This window comes from Bidens hawaiensis, unplaced genomic scaffold, assembly GCF_021521415.1.
Source record: "Bidens hawaiensis isolate Kalapana, Puna unplaced genomic scaffold, B.hawaiensis_p1.1 tig00008321_1, whole genome shotgun sequence".
NCBI classification, from domain to species: domain Eukaryota; kingdom Viridiplantae; phylum Streptophyta; class Magnoliopsida; order Asterales; family Asteraceae; genus Bidens; species Bidens hawaiensis.
This window is the reverse complement of record NW_027491591.1, coordinates 569807-591744: the sequence shown is the minus strand read 5'-3', so window position 1 is coordinate 591744 and position 21938 is coordinate 569807. Positions and strand designations below refer to the sequence as shown.

General features: G+C 33.2%; 1 pseudogene across 1 annotated transcript; it reads left to right on the top strand.

Moving 5' to 3' along the window:
- The first annotated feature begins 602 nt into the window (after positions 1-602).
- LOC143637510 (uncharacterized) lies at positions 603-8742 on the top strand (annotated as a pseudogene). The gene is made up of 13 exons (XR_013154439.1): positions 603-769; positions 840-933; positions 1574-1639; positions 1731-1804; positions 1883-1991; positions 2098-2224; positions 3074-3326; positions 3393-3580; positions 4092-4442; positions 4742-4942; positions 5203-5273; positions 5352-5491; positions 8167-8742. The product of XR_013154439.1 is annotated as an uncharacterized LOC143637510 (transcript).
- The last annotated feature ends 13196 nt before the right edge of the window (positions 8743-21938 follow it).

Below are 21938 nucleotides of genomic sequence, written 5' to 3'. Positions count from 1 at the left end.
TTTCAACCTCTCATCGGCTTCAACCGAATTATAAGCTTGAATTACCACTTCGTCAATCTCCTTGCTGATAAGGGTTTACGTGTGAAAATAATCCACAAACTTATCACGAACCTTATCAGTTAGTTGGGGGCACAACCAGGTTCTAATACTGGAGATCTGTAAAGCATTTTGAAATTTGATATTTAATAACAGACAACGTATTATATGTTGTCACACCAAGATAACATGTTTCTTCCAGAAATTCATTAACAATCTTCTCAACATAGCTGTTGGTGTCAGTCATCTTCACAAGTATAATTTTTGAGTTTATGTTAGTGAATTGATTTGTGTTATGTTTATATATTAATATAGAAGAAACATGTAACGAAAAGCCGGGCATTTAATTTACAGTTGCACTTGGGACGCGTTTTTTGACTTAGATTTCCATTTTTCAAAAACCGTTCAAATACCATTCATAAACCGTTCATTTATATAACCTTTCACACTTCAATTCTATTTTATATATAGAGTTAGCAAGCATACACATCATACATAAACGTTTCATTATAGCAAAACAATCACCAAATATCAAGTTTGACGTATACAATAAACGAATTGGATCAATGTCATATTTATTTTCATCGTCATCATCAGTGCTGCCACTTAGTGAAAAACAGAAGTTGCACGCGATGCTTCATGAGGCAATTTCTACGGAGTCTTTCCATGCTGATGCTCTTATCCAAAAGTATGACAGTGTCTATGAGAGGCTAGGGAAGAGGAAGAGGAAGAGGTAGTAACTTATGGATATGCCTCAAACTAAGACACGATTTGGCTGTTACGTTTTTGATTGATGCAAATAGAAATGATATGGAGATGCTCAAGCATATTCTCAAGGCTCTTGATGCAATTTGGCGTTCGGTTAAATTGAAGTCAAATTATCTTGCGTCCCTTGAAGTATAATTTTTAAATTTTAAGGTTTTATGCTTTGGATTTCACGTTGCATTAATTAGAATAGTGATATTCAATAAACTATGTACAAGGATGATACAATATGGAATGGTATCCCTCCATATTGGCTATGTGGAGGTATCCCTCAAGCATATTCTCAAGAGTTAAATTGATTTTTCTGTTAATAATTACTTATTTATAATTATATCTTTTATGATTTGGCATTTTTAACCCAAACTATAAGATTTATCATTCTTGTATCCATCCTCAAACTCCAGGGTCTAGATTGTAATTATTATTATAACCCATATCACTAAACTAGTTATCCATTTACCAAACCAGTATTCGCATTCATTTTTTTGAACCCGAAATTATAATATGTTAGTTTGAACCACAATCTACGTATTATAGATGAAGTTTATCTTGTAAATATGATATCTAAGCTATTTTCGGCCTAATAAAGGAGATAAACATGTTAATTATATCAAATGTGATCGTTTATCCCGTAATAAACGAACTATAAATCCTAAATCTCTAATTCTGTATAAACGTTGATAATATTCCAATTAAATTCACACTCAGCATCCTCAACACATCGCCAACAATAACCCTTTAATCAATTACGTTTTTACGTTGATTCCGTTAGCGTATTGGTGTGATTTTAGACCGTCTGCTTCTGTATCCCGTTCACCCTCGATCAAAACGAGATAAGGTAATTAATTTATATGGTTATGATCGATTTTTCATGGGGATTAAAAGCCCTAAACCTAATTGATCGTACATGGATACGATTTCTTAATTAGGGTTCATATTCAAATCTGGTAGTGTTGCATCTGTTTATAAAAGAAGCACTTCCAAGGAGCATTAAAGATCATGAGTAAGTTTAGTATTTAGATATGTTTGTTTTCTCTGTTGTTGCTAATTTCATATTTAAAGCTTACCTATGCTTGGATAGTTGGATATATGAAAGTGTCGGTGTATGGATGATGAACATGATAAGCTCCGTCCGAATCACTATGCGAACAAGAAACTCATATCCGCTCACGGCTATACCTTCACATTTGGTTAGTTACTTGCTCCGATCTCGTTTATAATTTGCAATATGGTGCAGATATGAGCATTTATAAACTAATTGTTTCCATCAGATTGATCAAACTTGTATGAAACAAGGTCGGTTTCTTTGGAGGGGAAGCAGTTGTTTCCATCAGAAGTGGTGACTGCGGTGGAGATGATGGTGGTGACGACGACGACGGAAAAAGCAGAAGGTTGTGGAGCAGTGGTGGGAGGGTGTGGTGGAGTATGGTAATAATATGTTTATTTACACAAGAAATTCCACATCATTATAACAAATGCCAAGCCATCATAAAACGCCACATCATCAAAAAGTTTAACGGTGCTCCGTTAGTTCGGGAGTGATAGAAGAAAATAAGATGAAAGTTGGGAGTGGTGAGAGACAAAGTGAAAGTTATGAGTGATATCAACAACCAACGGGTGAAAGTTGAGAATATTAAAAACCAATATCCCTTTGTTTTAACACAAAAGAATTGATAATAATTCTTTGTGTTGTTAAAGTATCACGTGTCTTTGAATGAAAAGTTAGTAAATGCTTAATATCTACGTGACACTGATGCGACGATATGATACATTTTGGTGTAAAAGAAATAAACACAAGAGTCTACAAGACTCCAGCCCAATAAACTGTTATAGGCCAGTTTTTAATGACCCATATCATATCCAGCAGCAAATGACCGAATCATTCAGTAAGTCGGTTCTCCACTTCTCCTGACAAAATCCCACCTCCTTAAAAACACACCTGTTGCTTTCTGTACTTTCTAGTCATCAATGGCCGCTGCTAAACGCTTCTTCTTCACAACAGGTACATACATACTTATTCTTTTCTTCACTTGTTAGCTCATTCTTATTACTAGCTATTATTATTATTATTATTATTAACCCTATGAATATGATATTGTTTTTAAGTGATTGATCCAATTCTCCCCTTTCTATGTCCAAATTAGTTTATGTTAAGTTTAAAGTCTAAACTTTTAATAAAGTATTAACTAAAAACTTCTTGATTTTTTTTTTTAATTTTTGAATAAATTTTGGTGCTCTGCAGATTTGAGTTTGAAATTGTTAAGAAAATAAGAATCATATCAATGGTCTGTATATAACACACTCAACCGCTACGAATCACAATGGTCAAAAGTTAAAAAGGTAGAAGAAGAAAAACAAACCCCTAACACAAAAAAACGACTCAAACCCCGCCGTTAACAATCACAGTTCATCCGATGAAGATGACGCGGTTAATAACAACAACAACAAGTGGAAGCTAGAGCTAGCTTGGTTCACAAAAGCGCTTGAACCCGCATTGCAATTGTGCAAATGGCCCTTACCCACAGGTTCGTGTGCGCGTGTGTTTTGTGTACCAACAACTTGCGGTTGCTGATTCGGGTTTTGATTTATAGGAAACAGTGTGCAGCCTGGTAGTCGGTCGTTTACGGAGATCCTTGCAAGCATTCAAAAGAGTAAACTTGGAGTTCAACATTGGAGTTTGAGTGATCTTACGATAGGGTTATACCTTGTTTACCTTCAACAAGCTTCTAAAAATCCGTTTGAGGGTGTTAAAGGTGTAAAGATTACTAGTGACACAGTGGTAATTAATGACTTACTTACTGAGAACCTTGCCAGTCGCAAATTATATAGTATGTAGTACTAGGGGTGTGAATGAGCCGAGCTGACCCCGAGCTTGGCTCGTTCAACTTACGTGAGCTCAAGCTTGGCTCGTTTATTATTTGTTAATTGTTTTTATATAATACTAATAATAAATATTTTTTATGTATCTTTGAAATTTCAATTTTTATTATTTAGGTATTTTACAGTATCTTTATATATTAATAATAAGCATTACATGTATATATATAGTTTGCTAACTAGATATAGTATAAACAATAGGCTCGTTTAGGCCATGAGCCAACACAAGCTAGATAAGTGAAGCTTGGGCTCTTTTATTAAAGAAGCTTATTTTTTAGGGTCAAACTCGTTTAAGTTTGGCTTGATTCGAGCTTTTAGCGAGCTGATCTTAACTAGCTTGTGAGCAGCTCTGCTCATTTACACGCCCCTAGTTTATAACATAATTTTTACTTTATATTTTTTATTTTGTGTAGGTTCAGGATCTTATATACCATGTAGAATTAGCAAAAGGGGCGTATAGAGACAGTGCAGCTGGTTTGGCGCAAAGCAGCATGCTTAGAGAAAGTAACATTGTAAAATTTGTTAAAAACTCTAGCTTACTGCGACCAGGATATTATATTGGTGTTGATACGCGCAATAAGCTTGTGATTTTGGGGATTCGTGGAACTCATACAGTTTCTGATCTTATTACCGATATTGTGTCTTCAAGTGATGTAGAAGTCAACTTTGAAGGGTACACAACTCATTTTGGTACTGCTGAGGCTGCGCGTTGGTTTTTAACGCATGAGATTGGAACTATCAAGAAGTACCTTGAGAAACATGAGGTGGTGAATTTCTTTTATTATTTAGTTATAATGATTTATCTTTATTCATGGATTTAATTTCCAATGTGGCAAAATGGTAGTTTAATAGTAATAGCTCAAACATATATATTCTTAAAAGTTAGAACGTTAACTATTAACTAAGTGTATCAAAAAGTTGAATCTTGTAAATCATTTATATCTTTCCAAGGTTTATTAAATGCTATCTATTAATCATTGATTGCTTGCAACCCAAAGTGATCTACTTTTTATGTGAACAAGTTGATATTGTGATATCTTTTGTAATACTAATGAGTTTACAGGGATTTAGGTTAAGGCTGGTGGGCCATTCACTTGGTGGCGCGATTGCTTCAATGCTAGCTGTAATGATCCGCAAAAAGACACCTGAGGAGTTGGGTTTTAGTCCCGAGATTGTAACAGCCGTTGGATACGGGAGCCCACCTTGTGTTTCTAGAGACCTTGCTGAATGCTGCCATGATTATGTTTCAACCGTTTGCATGCAGGTTAGCATATGAAAGTTTTGTTTCAATTATATGTAATATTTAACCAGGGAACACATGACAGTCTCTGTTTTGAAAGCTTAGTGAAGTTTATGGATTGCTAATAGGGCTAAAACAAAGTTTTTTTTTTATATTTAAATTTAGATGGTATTTTTTTTGACATAAAGAGTTGGTTACTTGAAATAAAAATTGAAAATTAATCTTTGTTAGTATTAAATATTAATGTCAATTTGAGATATATAGTTTTTTTTTTTGACATACAGGATGATATAATCCCGAGGCTTAGTGTTGCTACCCTCATGAGATTGAGGAACGAAATTCTTCGAACTGATTGGTAATAACACGCAATATCAAGTAAACTTTATTGGTATATGATGTTATTTGGGATTGATGTGGATTTTAATATTTTTAGGAGAACAATATTTGAGAAAGATGACTGGAGAAGCGTTGTAAATTTAGTTAGTAATGCAAAGCAGGTTGTGTCTTCTGTACAAGATGCAGCCAAGAAGCTGGTTGATTATTCCAAGTTTGGAAGCCAAACCAAATTTGTCGGTAAGTTTGCTATTTATTTGGGTCGGTTCGTGCTGTTTATTTACTAACTGGTGGTAAAATGGAAATAGCTAAAAACAGAAGCATGTTAAATAGAAATTAATGGGTCAGGGTTTAGTAAACGGGTTGGTTTGGGTTGATGTGATAGCTTCGTGGGTTAACTGTGTGATTTTATAAGTTCTTTTCTCAAAATAATATGTTTTGTTTATATGTAGTAATTTAAAAGGATTGGATATTTTATGCCAAATTTGAAAGATAAAAGAGAAATAAACATTGGTTTTATAGTTTAAAGGGAGAACTCTACAGAATAGTAACCAACTTTGAAAGTTGTTCCAATCAGGTCACTGATGAAAACTTTTGTTCCAATCAGGTAATTGAACTTTCATTTTTGTTCCAATCCTAGATATTCTACCTAGATAGCAGGTAATCTAGGTTTTTTTAAAAAAACCCTAACAAAATTCAAAAAATTAATAAAAAAATCATAATTCAAAATATAAAACAAAAAAAGTAAAAAAACTAAAGCTTTTCGTTTGTTGTCCTCGTTCAGCAAACAAAAAAACAAAAAAACGACCCGAAACTCGTTTTGACCATTCCGACCTGAACCTATTCCGACCCGGACCCGTTCTGACACGAACCTGTTGACCCTAACCCGTTCCGACCCGAACCAAAATAACCCATTTTGATCGAAATATGCTGAAACAAGCTGTTAAGTGCTGAAACAAACTGAAAATCGCTTAAACGAGCTGTTAGGTACTGAAACGAACTGAAAAATCGCTTAAACGAGCTGTCAGATGCTGAAACGAACTGAAAAATCGCTTGAACGAGCTGGTAATTGCTTAAACGAACTGAAAAATCGCTTAAACGATCTGTTAGGTGCTGAAATGAACTGAAAAATCGCTTAAATGAGCTGTTAAGTGCTGAAACGAACTGAAAAAATCGCTTAAACGACCTGTTAGGTGCCGAAACGAACTGGAAAATCGCTTAAACGAGCTGTTAGGTGCTGAAACAAGCTGTTAAGTGCTGAAACGAATTGAAAAATTGATTAAACGAGCTGTTAGGTGCTGAAACGAACTGAAAAATCGCTTAAACGAGCTGTCAGATGCTGAAACGAACTGAAAAATCGCTTGAACGAGCTGTTAATTGCTTAAACGAACTGAAAAATCGCTTAAACGACCTATTAGATGCTGAAACGCAGGGGAGGCTCGAAGGGTGTGCGAGCCGTACCATCGGCCGGGGCACATAAGGTTCGAGGGTACAAACATTCTTTATACATATCACATATATATGCTTTTTGGTGTTAAAAATAAGGTTATTTGCTATGATTTATGATATAAGTACATGCTCAGAATTGTTCAAGTTTATAATAAACCAGTCGATAAAAGTTTTATCCATGTACACTACTGAATAAAAAATTTTCTTTAAGGCATAGGGGCCTTTTTATTTTTGTTCGGCTGAGGTATTTGGATTCTCGGAGACGGCCCTGCTGAAACAAACTGAAAAATCGCTTAAACGAGCTGTTATGTGCTGAAACGAACTGAAAAATCGCTTAAATGACATGTTAAGTGCTGAAACGAACTGAAAACTCGCTTCAATGAGCTTTTGCTGTTAAAACGAGCTGTAACGTGTTGAAAACGCGCTGATTCGTTAGTCAAAAAAAAAACTGACCTGAAACCTGTTTTGACCCGTTACGACCTTGACGTGTTCTATCCCGAACCTGTTGACCCTAACCTGTTCCGACCCGAACCAAAACAACCATTTTTTTAAGTGACCCGTTTCGATCCTAACCCATTACAACCCTAACCCATTCCGACCTATGACCCGTTTCGACCCAACCCAACCCATTTGTTACCTATAATAACAGTATAACTAAAAGGATTGTAATTTATTGCAATTTCCAAAAAAATTTTTGAACATTTTTGCATTTTTTATTTCAATTTTTGTAATTTATTGCAATTTTTCAAACTTTTTTTTTGCAAATTTTCGGAATTTTAAAATTATATTTCGTATTTTTACTTATTTTCGCAACCTTTAAAAGTTATTATGCAAAGTAAAAACATTGAAAAATTAAAAAAAAAACCTAGATTGCCTGCTATCTAGGTAAAATATCTAGGATTGGAACAAAAATGTAAGTTCAATGACCTAATTGGTACAAAAGTTTTTATCAGTGACCTGATTTGTACAACTTTCAAAGTTGGTTACTATTCTATGGAGTAATCCCTAGTTTAAACATAATCTATTTTATATACATGTGCATTTTTGGTAAACGGGTCGTATTCATGTTATCCTGTGAAAACTATGTTAAGGTTCATGTGTCTAATGCAATTTTCGGGTTCGTATCAACTTTTTGTGTTATGCACTTCTACCCACCAACCCATGCATACGACTCATTTAACACTCAATGGGTCGGGCATAGCACAAAATGTGATTATAACGCACATGACCTCTCAATTCATTTTATTCAAAAAGTTGTATAGTTATTGAATATTAATAATTTGCCCTCGTATTGACATATGATCTTAATAGTAGAACAGTGTTTCCGGGCAGAAAAGTGTTGCGGGTCAGCCAAACCTGTTTTGCCTTTTGACATCTTCTACTAAAATGAGTTTTGTTGGCTGAGTTGTTGACTTTTATTGCACCACATTTGACCAAACAATTGACTTTCGACAAACTCATAACAGATGTTCCTGGCAAAAAAGATTCAATTGCAGTAAAAGACAGTACCCCTTCAACATCCATACCCGAAGCATCAAAACACGATGACACTCAAAATAAACGACACGATTCAAGTGTGCCCGAAGAGGTTCCGGGTACGGTTTATTATTTAAAAAGGAAGGAAGAAAAACACAATGGTAAAAAAGTAAAAAAGTTTACTCTTTGGAAGAGACAAACAAGTGAACATTTCCAAAGAATATTATTGTCAAACAACTTGATTTCAGATCATAAATGTGGGCCATCATTATGCTCTAAGGGATGTCCTCAAAGGTATTCCCGCCCCTCAAAGTTAAACGACCCGTTTAGTTTATGCGCTCAGTAACCAGGACCCATAAAATAAAAAAGATTAATTAGATTTACACATTTAGAATAGTTTTATTTTTTAGATGTAAAATTTAATGTATATACTATATGGTCATTTACATGTTACATGAAATTTGTTAAATTTGGAAATGGGCTTACATGTTTAGTGGGCCAGTTGGGAAAGAAGCCCAGACCAGCCCAACAATGATTATAATTATGGGAAATTCTTTTTTGTTGTGTATGTGCTGTCACCTTGTTACCATTAGTTGGATATGAGACAGGTGAAAGAAATGTTGGGCTTTTAATGACATGCAAACTCTAGATATTCTAAAGCAAGCAATTTATGTTCTCTCTTTTTGGTGCAAATATAAGAAAAGTTGAGATGCTCCTTCAATTAGAGATTATTGTAATTATTGCAAGGGTAGTAACTCGATATTTCGGCAAATGTGATTTTTTTACTTTAGCTCATTCGGCCCAAAATGCAAACTTATGGCGAATAAACGTCGACATTTGATTTTGGTTGCGATTTTGGCTGGAGGCTGGCTATAAACCCTTGGTTAATTTCTTTTATACTAACAAAGTTGTGTTTTTGGATATTCTGTATAAATTTAGTTTCAATTATCTTTATTTTCAAATGTACAAACAAAACTCCATACTAGAGTTATATTGGATATATATGTTGCTACAGAAAATTCAAATTATATTTTATATCAAATTCTAATAATGTTAAATTACATCTTAACCAAGTTTTAATTAGAAACAGAAATGTTATATTTCAAATTAAATATACAGAATGGTGTGATATGGGGTGTAAAAAGCTGAACGTAGCTTAACTGGGCTTGAGCTAGACTCGTGGGACGTTTTTTGAAGCTTGAGTTTGGTTTGTTTAGAATTTATTTATTAATTTATATATATTGTTAATTTGTTTTACATATCTTGAGAAAAACTTTAGACGGGCCTAAGCCTCGTGTGTAGTACTTTGAATAAACCAAAGCTTAGTTGTTCAATGTGAAATTAGTACATAGAACTAAAAGAGTATAGATTTAAATATACACGAGGCTTGTGAAGCGTGAGTTTGGACTCAGTAATTAAATGGGCTTTATTTGTGGCTTAGACTCGATAAGGCTAGACTTGTTACGAGTTTTTATTGATTGATCTCGAATACCTTGCGAGCAGCTTCGCTTGCGTGCATCTCAGTAATATATTCTGCTCTTTAAAGAGAGAAAACAGTAGCTTCAAAGTAGTTTTTATAGATAATATAAAGTACAATAGTTTAAAAGCACTTAGTTATGGACAAACGCATGTGAATCAATATATTGAACAAGTTAATCTTATTCACAGGCTGCACTTAAGATTATATTTTACTTTGTAGAGATGATTTGTACACTATCAATACCATATATCAGTGTTGCGTGTAACATATATTATTCACAACTTGTTCTCTCATTAGTCATTAACATCGCATATACTACTAAAATACATTAATTAATACAATGATGCTTTTACAATTACCAAGATCAATCTTAACTTTTACACGTGTGATTTGGGTTTTGAATCTTGTATGTATTGTGTGTAGCGTTTATCTTTCATAATTTTGTTTCGTAGGTTATACGGTTTATGGGTGTCATGTACATATATATATTTGAAAATATATATATATATTAATTTGAAAGTGGGGGTGTCTCTCACAAATCTTACTGTTCTACTGCTCCTGCTTTTTATGCATCACTTACAACCACTTGAAGCATATAATTCCTGGCATTCTCTCTTAACTCTTTCTCTCTCTCTCTTAAACCCCTATCTCTCATCTCTCTCTATGTTCATTTCTTGGCGCGTGCCTTCTCTTCGGCGACTCCATGGATGCCGTCTATATTACTGACAACACCGGATCTATGGTTGTTTATCTAGAGAGAGAAAGAGGGACGAAGGGTGGGCTCTAGATAGGGAAAAGAAGAGACGGGAGTTGCCCCACCGTTGCCGGCGGCTTCGGCTGTACGAGGCAGCGGCGGAATGTGCGGCACCTGTTGTTTTCTTTGCACTCCTTCTCCGGTGACTCCATGGCCACCGTGGATGATTGTTAGCGGCGGTGGATCTGAGACTATATTGGGTTCTAGAGAGAGAAACAAGGAGACGCCTTCTGTTCTCCGTTTCTTGCTTAAACCATTTTCTATGACCCGATGATGATGATGATAATCTGATTGGGTGTTGCTCAGCCGTTTCCGGCGGCTTTCGCGGTCTATAGTGGCGGCTGCCATGTGTGTATATTGATGATTATAAATTTTGTATGTTGGCTATGATGATACTTTTTGAGATATCTGAGCCTCCTTAGCCACAATAACTCGGTGATGATGAGCCTAGGTTCGTCGGAGAGGTGGTGGATTTCGTAAACAGTAATATGTTCTATGCTGATTTTATATAATTTATTGATCATTGAGAGTCCTGTATTGATTGTTAAGTTCATAGCCACTCCTACTTTTTATGCGTCAGTTACAACCATTTTAAACGTGTTGACGGAGCCTCCGGCTATCTGTGGCTAGTTGAAACGTGTGTTCCTTTATGTTCTCAGTTTATTTTGCTTTGAACCATTTGCGTTGACCCGATGATGATGATGAGAATCTGCTCTTGCAGGCAGTTTTGGTCGTCTATGGCAATGGCAGCATCTGTCACCTATGTTGATGATGATAACTATTGTGTATTGGCTATGATGATAGTTTGAAGATATCTGAGCCTCCTTGGCCACGGTAACTAGGTGATGATGATGAGATGAGCGTAAGTTCATCAGAGAGGTGGCGGATTTCTAAAGCAATAAGTGATTTTAATTTCCAATACGTAGATTGTTACGTTGGTTGAAATTTGTAACTGTGTTTGTGTTATTAAGATTGTATTCTAACCTAACCATTTGGAGACATAATGACATCTAGAGCACCAGGGCTGTAGGCCTTGAACCAGCTATGGTTGCATCCATTTTTACTATGAAATTTGACCATTAAGCCTTCGGTTCCATGGAGTTTGCCCAATAGTACATTTTACGTGTTTGTGAAGAAAAAATAAATATATTTGCTACGGTTATATACACCCAAGCATAGGTAACGAAATCCATACGCGTCCTCACCGCGGCGCGCGGGGGGCAAACCCCTAGTTATTAATAAATGATTAATCACAAGTTATGCAAACTTATGAATGAGAACAAAATGCTTAGTGTTAAAACTTGGTCAAACATTCTTTCATAAAATGATAAGATTATTAAAGATGCTTATATGTCCTAGTCATGATCTTATACCTAATATTACTAGTTAGAGTCTTCCCTAATTTGGATTACACCTGTAAATGATTAAGACCTGTTTCATAACCTTCCAACTCTTTTACCATCAACTCATGGTCAAGATAAAATTTACATCATAATATTTGACACAAATATAACGGTGTTTGGACACCGCGCTTGATAATAGTTTAAAACTAGTTTGGTGAAACTCTACTAGAATCGTGTTTTTCTTTAAGTTATATAAATCCTTTCGTAAGTAATGAATGATATTATACTACTATAATTTAAATCTATTAGTAAAATCGATTTAAGAGACTATAGACGTTAAAAACGATACTTCAAGTGACATAATATTATAATTGACTCATCTTCCGTATTTCCTTTTACCTATTAGCATTTTAGAGATTTGATACTTTAACGTGTTGCATATGTCCGTGCCCCTAGTCTCGTTGATGAACATGTACAAAAGTTTTTTGAGTGTGATTTGATTGGAAAGAATAGATTATAACTTAACTAATACATAAATTAATCCATAGTTTAATTGCTTCTTTGATTACCAAAGCAAACTTCATATTACAACAATATAAATCTGTAATCAAAACCGATTTAAGAGGTTGCAAATACTAAAAACAAACTTCGAGTGACATAATATTTTTCTCTTTTAACACTTTAATATTTTAGGGACTCGAATCCTTGATGAACATCCTATCCTAGCATTTATCTTTAACATGCGTATGTTCATGATCCTAGTCTTGTTAATCAGTACATATGAAAGTGTACGTTTTGAGTGAGTTGATTAGAAAGAACAGATTATAACTTAAACATTACATAAGTTTATCCAAAATCTTTAAGTAATCAGCGCACGCATTTGTTTACTAGCTAGTATTCAAGCTACAATAATATGAATATGTGAGTAAAGCCATTAGAAACAAACTTTTGAGTGACCATATTAACATGTTGCGTCTGTTGATGACCCCATTCCCATTCTCGTGAATCGACAGGCAAGAAAGTGTTTTGAGTGTGACTTGATTAGAAAGAATAGATTATAACTTAAATAATACATAAAATAGCCCCTATTTTATGGTTTGGACTTTGAAGAATTGCCTCCCATTCAAACTACACTTTTTAAATAAAAATGAATATAATGGATTGTTTAGACCAGTTTAACTTATTATCAGTGTTCAATTATTGATAATCATGTTAACCATTTGTATATACTTTATTAAAAACCTCTTCGAAAAAATAAATTTTGGTGGGTTGTCTCGATGTTAGTTGGTCAAAATCGGGGTTGGATCCTTTAGGATGTGCATATGTAATCTTTGACAATGACTTGCATGTGTGTTTTAAAAGTTTTTGATATTAAAGATGTATACTTTGTCTCTTTTCAAGTACTATTTTTTTAAATCGTCATGTTGATTTATAAAATTCACATGCAAAGGAAAATGACCTATTCGGTATTCGTTGTGATTTTATTCATTAAATATTACAAATAATTTAATATTTTCGTAACTGTATCACTTGTTGAACTGACTGTTTATTTCGATTCATAGATTGAAACGGCTGACCCAATATATGTAGATGACGTCATAATTATTAAAGTTATATATACATGCCTAATCTAAACCAAAATGAATAAAAAATTATCTTTTACTAAACGATGAAAAATTTTAATGAATGACATTTTTTAATAGAATGGTATACATTGTATGCGCTTATTTTTCTAAGGAATGGGAAAAAGTTATTTATTTCCTCGTACTTGTGTTTTATACGTGTAATAAAATATATATTTTTTTGCTTGATCAATATTTTATCTCAATCAATCAATCATACCCAGTAAAGTCCCACCGACAGCAAAGCTATAAGTGGGGTCTGGGGAGGGTGGGATGTAGGCACACCGTACCTCTATCCAAAGAAATAAAGAGGTGGCTTCCAGAGAGACCCTCGGCTCTAAGTACATGTGTATGAAGCAAAAAATGGAAATCAAAGTTTAACAGTTATATAAAAACAACTACTAATAATAATATTAATAATAAGATCACAGTTTAACAACTATATAAAAACTAATAATAATTATAATAATAATAATATATGTAAGGGAAATACCATTATGGTATGTGACCTAAATAAGTTAAGTCTAAGCCCTAAGGTATTCAATTCTCCCTAAAAATCCTTAACTTTAATTCTACTTCTCCACGAATTCCTATCCTCAACCATGTCCTCGGAGAGGTTTAGGTCTATCAAATCATGTCTAATCCTCTCATCCCAAGTCAATTTTGGTCGTCCTCTACCCCTCCTCCCCTCTATAGTAATATATTTTACTATAGTAATATAGTAAAAATATTTTATCTATATAATATATTTTTATTATAGTAAACACAAAATTCATACTTTGTATAACTAAATGTTTTGACATGAAAACAAGAGTAAGTGGCTGTTTGGTTCATTCAGATCTGACTGAGTCAGATGTGAATGAGCATCTGTCTCATTCAGCAACAACAGTAAGAGGTTGTTTGGTAGCCTCTTAACGGTAATTAAGATGATACCTTTTAATGGCTCATAGCCTCTTAATAGTTAAGAGGTAGCCTTAAGTCTGAATGATTAAGAGATAATCATTAAGAGGTAGCCTCTTAACCATTCAGACTTAAGGCTAACTTTTAACAATTAAGATGTTATAAGTCATTAATAGGTAGCCTCTTAATGACTATTAAGAGGCTACCAAACAGCACCTAAGTCTAAATGATCATATCTAATTTTAGTCATTCAGATATTTTTCTGTTTGGAACCAAACAGTCTGAAGTCTGAATGAATCAGATGTTTACATCTGAATGGTTTCATTCAGATGTAAACAAACAGCCCCTAAGACTATCTTAAGTAACATTATAACAAATATATTTCCTTAATAATATATTAGAAATAATTAGAAAAAAAAAGAACTTCGGCAAATTTTATTAGTTCCTAAACTCTATTCTTAATTAGTTAGATCACTTAATTTTCAAAACTTAGCAATTAAGTCATTGCATTTTATTTATTTTTACAACCTAAATATATAAATACAACATTAAGGGGGTGTTTTGGTAAGCTTTTAAATTTGCTTATTTGCTTTTTAAAAAGCAAAAACAACCTTTGAAAAACTCTAATATGAAGATTTTGGAGGAGTTTTGTCAAACACCAAGCAAAGAAGCAAATAAGAAAGTTTTAGAAGCTCACCCAAACACCCCTAAAAATCATTGTATATAGTTATGCCATTTAACTTTAAGACTTTCTTATTAATTTTAAAATTCAAAATATTTAGACGTAAAAATACATTTTACAATGCATACGTGGTCAAACATATTATTGTTCTTTGTATTATGTAGTCAATTTTGACACAACCAACTAACATGACATGGATAGAATTGAGGTTAAAACGAGTTTTAGGTTTTGAGGTGAATGAGGTCATGTTATGAAAACGTGTTTAATTGGGTCAACCTGTCTAACACATTTATAACATACAATCATGTTAAAATGATTAACAATTTGACAAACCATGTTTAAGTTTATTAAAACGATGTAGAGTTATAACTTTATAGGTAATTAAATATAATATGTTACGACATCAACCTATGCTAGAGCTGCTAAGTAGTATTATATCCCGTCCATAGTTGCTTCTTTCTCCAGTCAACGCAAAATGTGTATTTAATGTTGTTTTTGTTGTCTTGTGGGTAGCTTACTAAAAATAATCATCTTAGTGTTTAAGAAAATGATATGTTTACTTAAAAAGCATTTAATTCAAATTGGAACATCCCAACGTAAATTATAGCATTCCGGTATGACCCATAACACTAAGTTTTCTAGCTCTAGATAATAAATATATACCATATCATTTGAGGATCGTGGAGACTGGAACCCATGATATTTAATACTAGTTTGAGGCTCGTGTATTACACGGGTAATTGATTAAAATTTTAAATTTTAACCATTAAGTGAAATACACTTAACAAATTGATCATATATTGTTAAATACAATTACAATTTACATTAAAAATTACAGAAATTACATAACTAAGATTACACAAATATGTTACAATAACTAAAAACCTCATTTTACACTACATTTGTGATTGTATTAGTAGATATACATTGTTTATCAAAAAATTAAAATTTTTAATTCATGTCTGCTTGTAACTCTTAACAAGATAACATATAGGTCTGTTTATAACTCTTTATATAGTCACGCATAGTTCTCTGTGTGACAAAAATGGTTCTCCAAGTAAATACCAACTCTAGATAAATAATAATATATCCATGAAACTAATAAAAAATATTCATACACATAAAATATCATAGCTTTTAATTAAGTAATTTATCTTATAAGGGATATAAAATTAAATATATTTAAATGTATAAAAAGTATAAATTAAGTCATAAAACGTATGTTTTGAAGCATTTTGGTTTGAGTTATGAAAGAAAATATTGAAAACTAAATATTGTTCTTTTTATTGCTAAAACTCTTTATATTACACAAAAAAAGTCATATAAATAGATGACAGATAGTTCATATAGTAAATCGTTAAACATATGGATTATAATTATAATATTCAACTTCAATAATCTAATGCTAAACACCAAGATATATATAATAGGTATTATTCATGTTTGTAATATTTGTACAAAATGTTTGTAGAAAATTAAGAAAATACACATTTTCAAAGTTCAAATGCATATGAGAAAATTTTAAATCCAAATTTGAAACCAATCTTATACAAAAATTTATGCACTGTTGTTCGAATCCCATCTTAAAAATTTTTTGTAGTTTACCATACAAATCCAAATTTTTCGACAATGATGCACATTTTTTTTATTTGCAACATGTGGCTTTCAAATTTTATTTTAATAGGCATGCAACTCCAAGTACATACCAACCCTAGATAAATAATAATATATCCATGAAACTAATAAAAAAATATTCATACACAAAAAATATCATAGTTTTTAATCAATTAATATGATTTCATTTAAGAACTGCCCGTAACCTGAAACCCAACCAAAGAAAATCCGTACCCGAACTCAAGTTAACCCAACCCGAGAAACTTGAACCCAAGAAAATACTAACCTGAACCTGAACTGAAGTAATTCAGGTTGGTTCTTGGGTCCGATGTAAGGCCCCGTTACCGGTAGCCCTACTTTCGTGTTGGATTTACTCATAAACGCAGTTCTAATATCAGAGTTAATTAAAACATTCGCGGAATATAAAAGCTTTCATAAAACATTTCATAACAAAACACATCTTGTCTTAAAACAACATCTTGTCTTTCAAAATAAACAAAACGTTAAACTTAAACGTCTTGAGTCTTCCGAAGCCAGCCTGTTATTCAGTGCCACGTGTCTCCTCAAGCGAGCTGCCTCATCCTACTCACCTGCGTGCATACTAAAAGTCAGCTACGCTGAGTGAGTTCTAGTTAATCATACATTATACAATACACACAAACTTATATTCTTTCATTCATACTTTCATACTTTCTTTTGTATTAACTTGCTTTCATATCTTAGGTTATAAAGAGCATTACGCCCTACATTCCTCGAGTATTATTAGGGCTCGGTACCCTCCTTCCTCGAGTATTATTAGGGCTCGGTACCCTCCTTCCTCGAGTATTATTAGGGCTCGATACCCTCTTTCCTCAAGTATTATTAGGGCTCGGTACCCTCTTTCCTCGAATATTAGTAGGGTTCGGTTCCCTAGTTCTCGAATATTAGTAGGGTTCGATTCCCTCTTCGTTACCATACAACCATACATCATACCTCGAGTATTATTAGGGCTCGGTACCCTTTTCGTAACCATAAAACCATCATTTCCTTCTTTTATTAACTTTATCACGTTCATACACATAAGCATACATATCATACTTACCTTATACATAGCGTTACAACCTGACAGTACGTGCAATATCTGAAGATCGTTCACGTACCATCAAACAATCATTCGGACATTTCACATTATTCACATAAGGCATACACTTATCTCTTAGGATAAACGTATTAACAACCATATTGAGTATGCACACAGCCCCGAAAACATAACACATAAATGGGGCTAGAAACTCACCTGAATCCTGCTACGCTCTCCGTTAATCGTTATTCCCTTCTTGAGCTGTGCACGGCTAACTGTATAATATTTACATGTATCAATTAACTACTACTACTCATATCATCTTTCTAGTCTTAGCTACTACCCACAACGAACACTGGAAGCGGGGTTCTAGGGGCGGCAACGGTCCAAGGAGCAGAGCCCCTGGCTGGGGTCGAGCTGTCTTAACACATTTTTCATTAGGTTTTTAATTTATTTTCCAATTTGCTAACTCCAGCGAACTTATCATTAAGCGAACTTAACAATAAGCGAACTTAACATTAAGCGAACTTAAGCATAGGCGAAGTTAGTGATCGGCGAAGTTAACCCTAGGCGATCATATGCCAGGCGAAGTTATCATGGGCGAACTTATCACCAGGCGAAGTTATCAGTTAGGCGAACTTGGCCTTAGGCGAAGTTATCAGCTAGGCGAACTTGCGTGCAAGCGAACTTGCTTGCAGGCGAAGTTCGCTTGTAGGCGAAGTTGTCAGCAGCCGCCGCTGTTCATCTTTAATCCCCAAAATCCTCATCGTTTTACCGAGAAATCCATGGGTATGGTATTTGACTAACCCGCGATCATTCCTATGGTCGTTTTTGGATAAGGTTTGACCCGAAAACACGTAAAGTTTGGACCTTTAAGTTCAAAAACGTTCAATACAAGATTTACGGTTTATCCTATACGAACCGTATCTGTTATGGGTTCATTGGATTCGTCCTAGCGTCAAGTTCGTTACTTTACATTTCGTTTAGACCCGATCTATTATAGTTTCAAGTTTCATGGCTAACCGTCTATTAAAATATGAACTTTAAGATCGAAATCATACCTTTATGTTTTCGTTTTGTTCTCGGTTAGCTAGCTTATGAACTTTGGATCTTGTATAAATCTTGAATCACGTTTTCTTGCTCAGACTTCACCTCTCTCTCGCTCGGCCGCGTATGGTGTGTGTGTGTTTGGAGTGTGTAGAGATTAAGATGGAATGAAATGAGGTTTAGGGTTTTATGGTGGTTTAGGAGGATATTTATATTCCCCAAGGCCCATGGACCTAAAGCCCATTACCCTTTAATCCATCTTATTTAATCCCAATCCATGATCTTTTCTTTATTTAGCATAAATTAATTATTAACACTCGATAACTAAACGCAACTTTCTTTATTTAATACTAGAATCATTTTAGGATGTTACATCCGAATTCTAGGTTTCGGGTTAACCCGAATAAAGTTTTAGTTTTAAAATCATATATATTTTTAGGTATTAAAGGTTAAGCTTAACAGCTGGCGTTATCAAGATTTAGTCCAAGTCGATTGTTCTCATACCACATATTATGAATCGAATGTTTATTGTTTTGAATGTAAACCATAATAAACACTTTAATTATGTACTAACAAACATGTAACACTAACATAACCTCAATTCATTGTATTTTATAAAAATAAAATTAATAAGTTAATATAATATTAGAATTATATAAATAACTGATGAAAAAGACATTCTAAGTTTCAATATCCTAAATGATTTTTGGAAAATGAAAATAATAGAATGGGATTGAAACAAATTTTTGGTTTAAAATATCAAATGCTAAAACTCTTTATACTACACAAAAAAGTCATATAAATAGATGACAGATAGTTCATATAGTAAATCGTTATACATATGGATTATAATTATAATATTCAACTTCAATGATTTAATGCTAAACACCAAGATATATAACAGGTATTCTTTATGTTTGTACTATTTATACTAAATGTTTGTAGAAAATTAAGAAAATACACATTTCCAGAGTTCAAATGCGTATGAGAAAATTTTAAATCAAAATTTGAAACTAATCTTATATAAAAAAATTATGAACTGCTGTTCAAATCCCAACTTAAAAACAATTTGTAGTTTACCATACAAATCCAAATTTTTCGACAATGATGCACATTTTTTTTTATTTGCAACATGTGGCTTTCAAATTTATTTTTACAAACATGCAACTTCAGTTTTGATATTTTCTTATTTTACCATTAATGTTAATGAATGAATCAGTTAGTATTTACATTTAATAAAAATAAACTTGAATTCACATATTGAAATTACTTAAAAGAATAGGACCATATATTGAATTGGTTGAAAAAAAGGTGAGGAGAGGTATGAGATTGACAAGTGACAAAAATTGTAGTCTTATATTAGAATATATAGATATAGATATTATTTGATTGTAAACGTTTACATAATAATAATATAATACACATGATATGTAAATAGCTAATTAATGCATAAATCTCAAACTGAACATTTTAAACATAAACCTTCAATCAATCTAATATCAAAATTCAATCAAAAGAGTTAATAATAATAATAATAATATTACAGTATTACCTAGTAAAGATGAGAGAAAGAGATTTAGGGGTTTTGAGGTCCACCGTTGCGTCGTATATGTATATATATATAGTAGATATAGTGGAGATGGGCGGTAGTAATGGTGGTAGTGGTGGCGGCCGTGGAGAGGGTCTATTTCGTTGCCGGCACTTGTGTCACACCCCGACCAAAGCGGCGGAACATGCCGGGGTGCAACGATTGCTAATAAGCGCATGACACTATTTAAAGCGACAATATTTAACAAACTCATTTCATTTCACAACATCGAAAATGTCACATAACCAAATATTCATAACTCAAATACAACAAAATATAGCAAACCAAATATTGATCATTTTTGCTAATATCCTAACGGTATTTGTGACGTTTTCTTCACCGAACTCCATAATCAACCTAGATGCAAACCTGTAACATTTCATAAAATAAAGTTTATCAACAAAAAGGTTGGTGAGCAATTCATAAGTTTGACCAATAGATATATAGTATGAAAAGCCACAAAACTAGTATACAAAACCATAAATAATAACTATAAACTTGGATAAATAGTTATCGCTAACAAGTTAGCGACACCCAACTATAAGGGGTTGCCAAATAGTTTAGGATTTTATAGTTATCGTTAATTGCATCACGTTAACGACACCTTGCCATGAGGGGTTGCCAAATGGTCTAGGATTTATAGCTCCACCATCCAAAAGCGATAAACACATAGTCAAATAAGCACAGAACACCAAATCGAACAATTATTCAAGTAAGGTATACAACAACGTTTGTGGTTTAAGACCCAAGTATAAAACATTTAGTTTAGATAAGTTGAAATGTCACCCCTAAAATAAAAGATAGAAAACGGGGTATGAAGTTACTCACGTTCAAGTAATAAACTTGAAAGATTGATTATTTGGAGATTTGCCGGAACGACGAGTTTAACGTATGAAGCCTAAATAAAAGAAAGTTTTGGATTTAGAAAGTTTGTCTTGAAGATCTTTAAATAAAATAATTGTTGCAAAAACTAATCAATTAAAGTTCAAGGTTTAAAATGTAACTATTTAAGAATTTATAATAATAACCCTTTTAAAAAATGTAAGTTTGCTCAAAACCGGGTTAAAGTATCTAACCTTAATATTTACTTAACCAATGTTAAGTAATAAGGTGGGGAAAATGCTAAAATGCAAGTTCCATTAGGCTAAAGATACTAAAACGGGTTTTTAACGAGTGTTCGGGTTGTCGGTTCGGGTCTTCACAAAGTCAACTTTCCAAAATATTAATTGTTATGAGATAACTCATTAAAACATACTAACACTTAACCAAGTATGTAGATCTATTGTTTAGAACTAACAACGCACGTTAAGCGAGTGTTCGGTTTTGTCGGTCCAAACTATGTTATGAGATCAAGTTGGATCCAACTATTTCAATTACTTAAGAAAATAATTAAAATCAGTTTGTAAACTATTTTTTAAAGAAATATACAAGTCTTGATAGCTAAAAACACACTTGTGTGTCTTAAGCGAGTAAAAGTCGGTATAGTTCGGTTTGGTTCGGTCTCCATCTCACAAATAGTTCATAGATGGTTTCTACATGCCCAAATATCATAGAACTTGTATATTGGTTTATAAATGAAGAAAACTTAAATTTTACAACAAAAAAAAGTTAACTACAAGTCTTTTAAGCAAAAGTTTCGGTTTAGTTCGGTTTCCATCTCCCAACGAGTTCA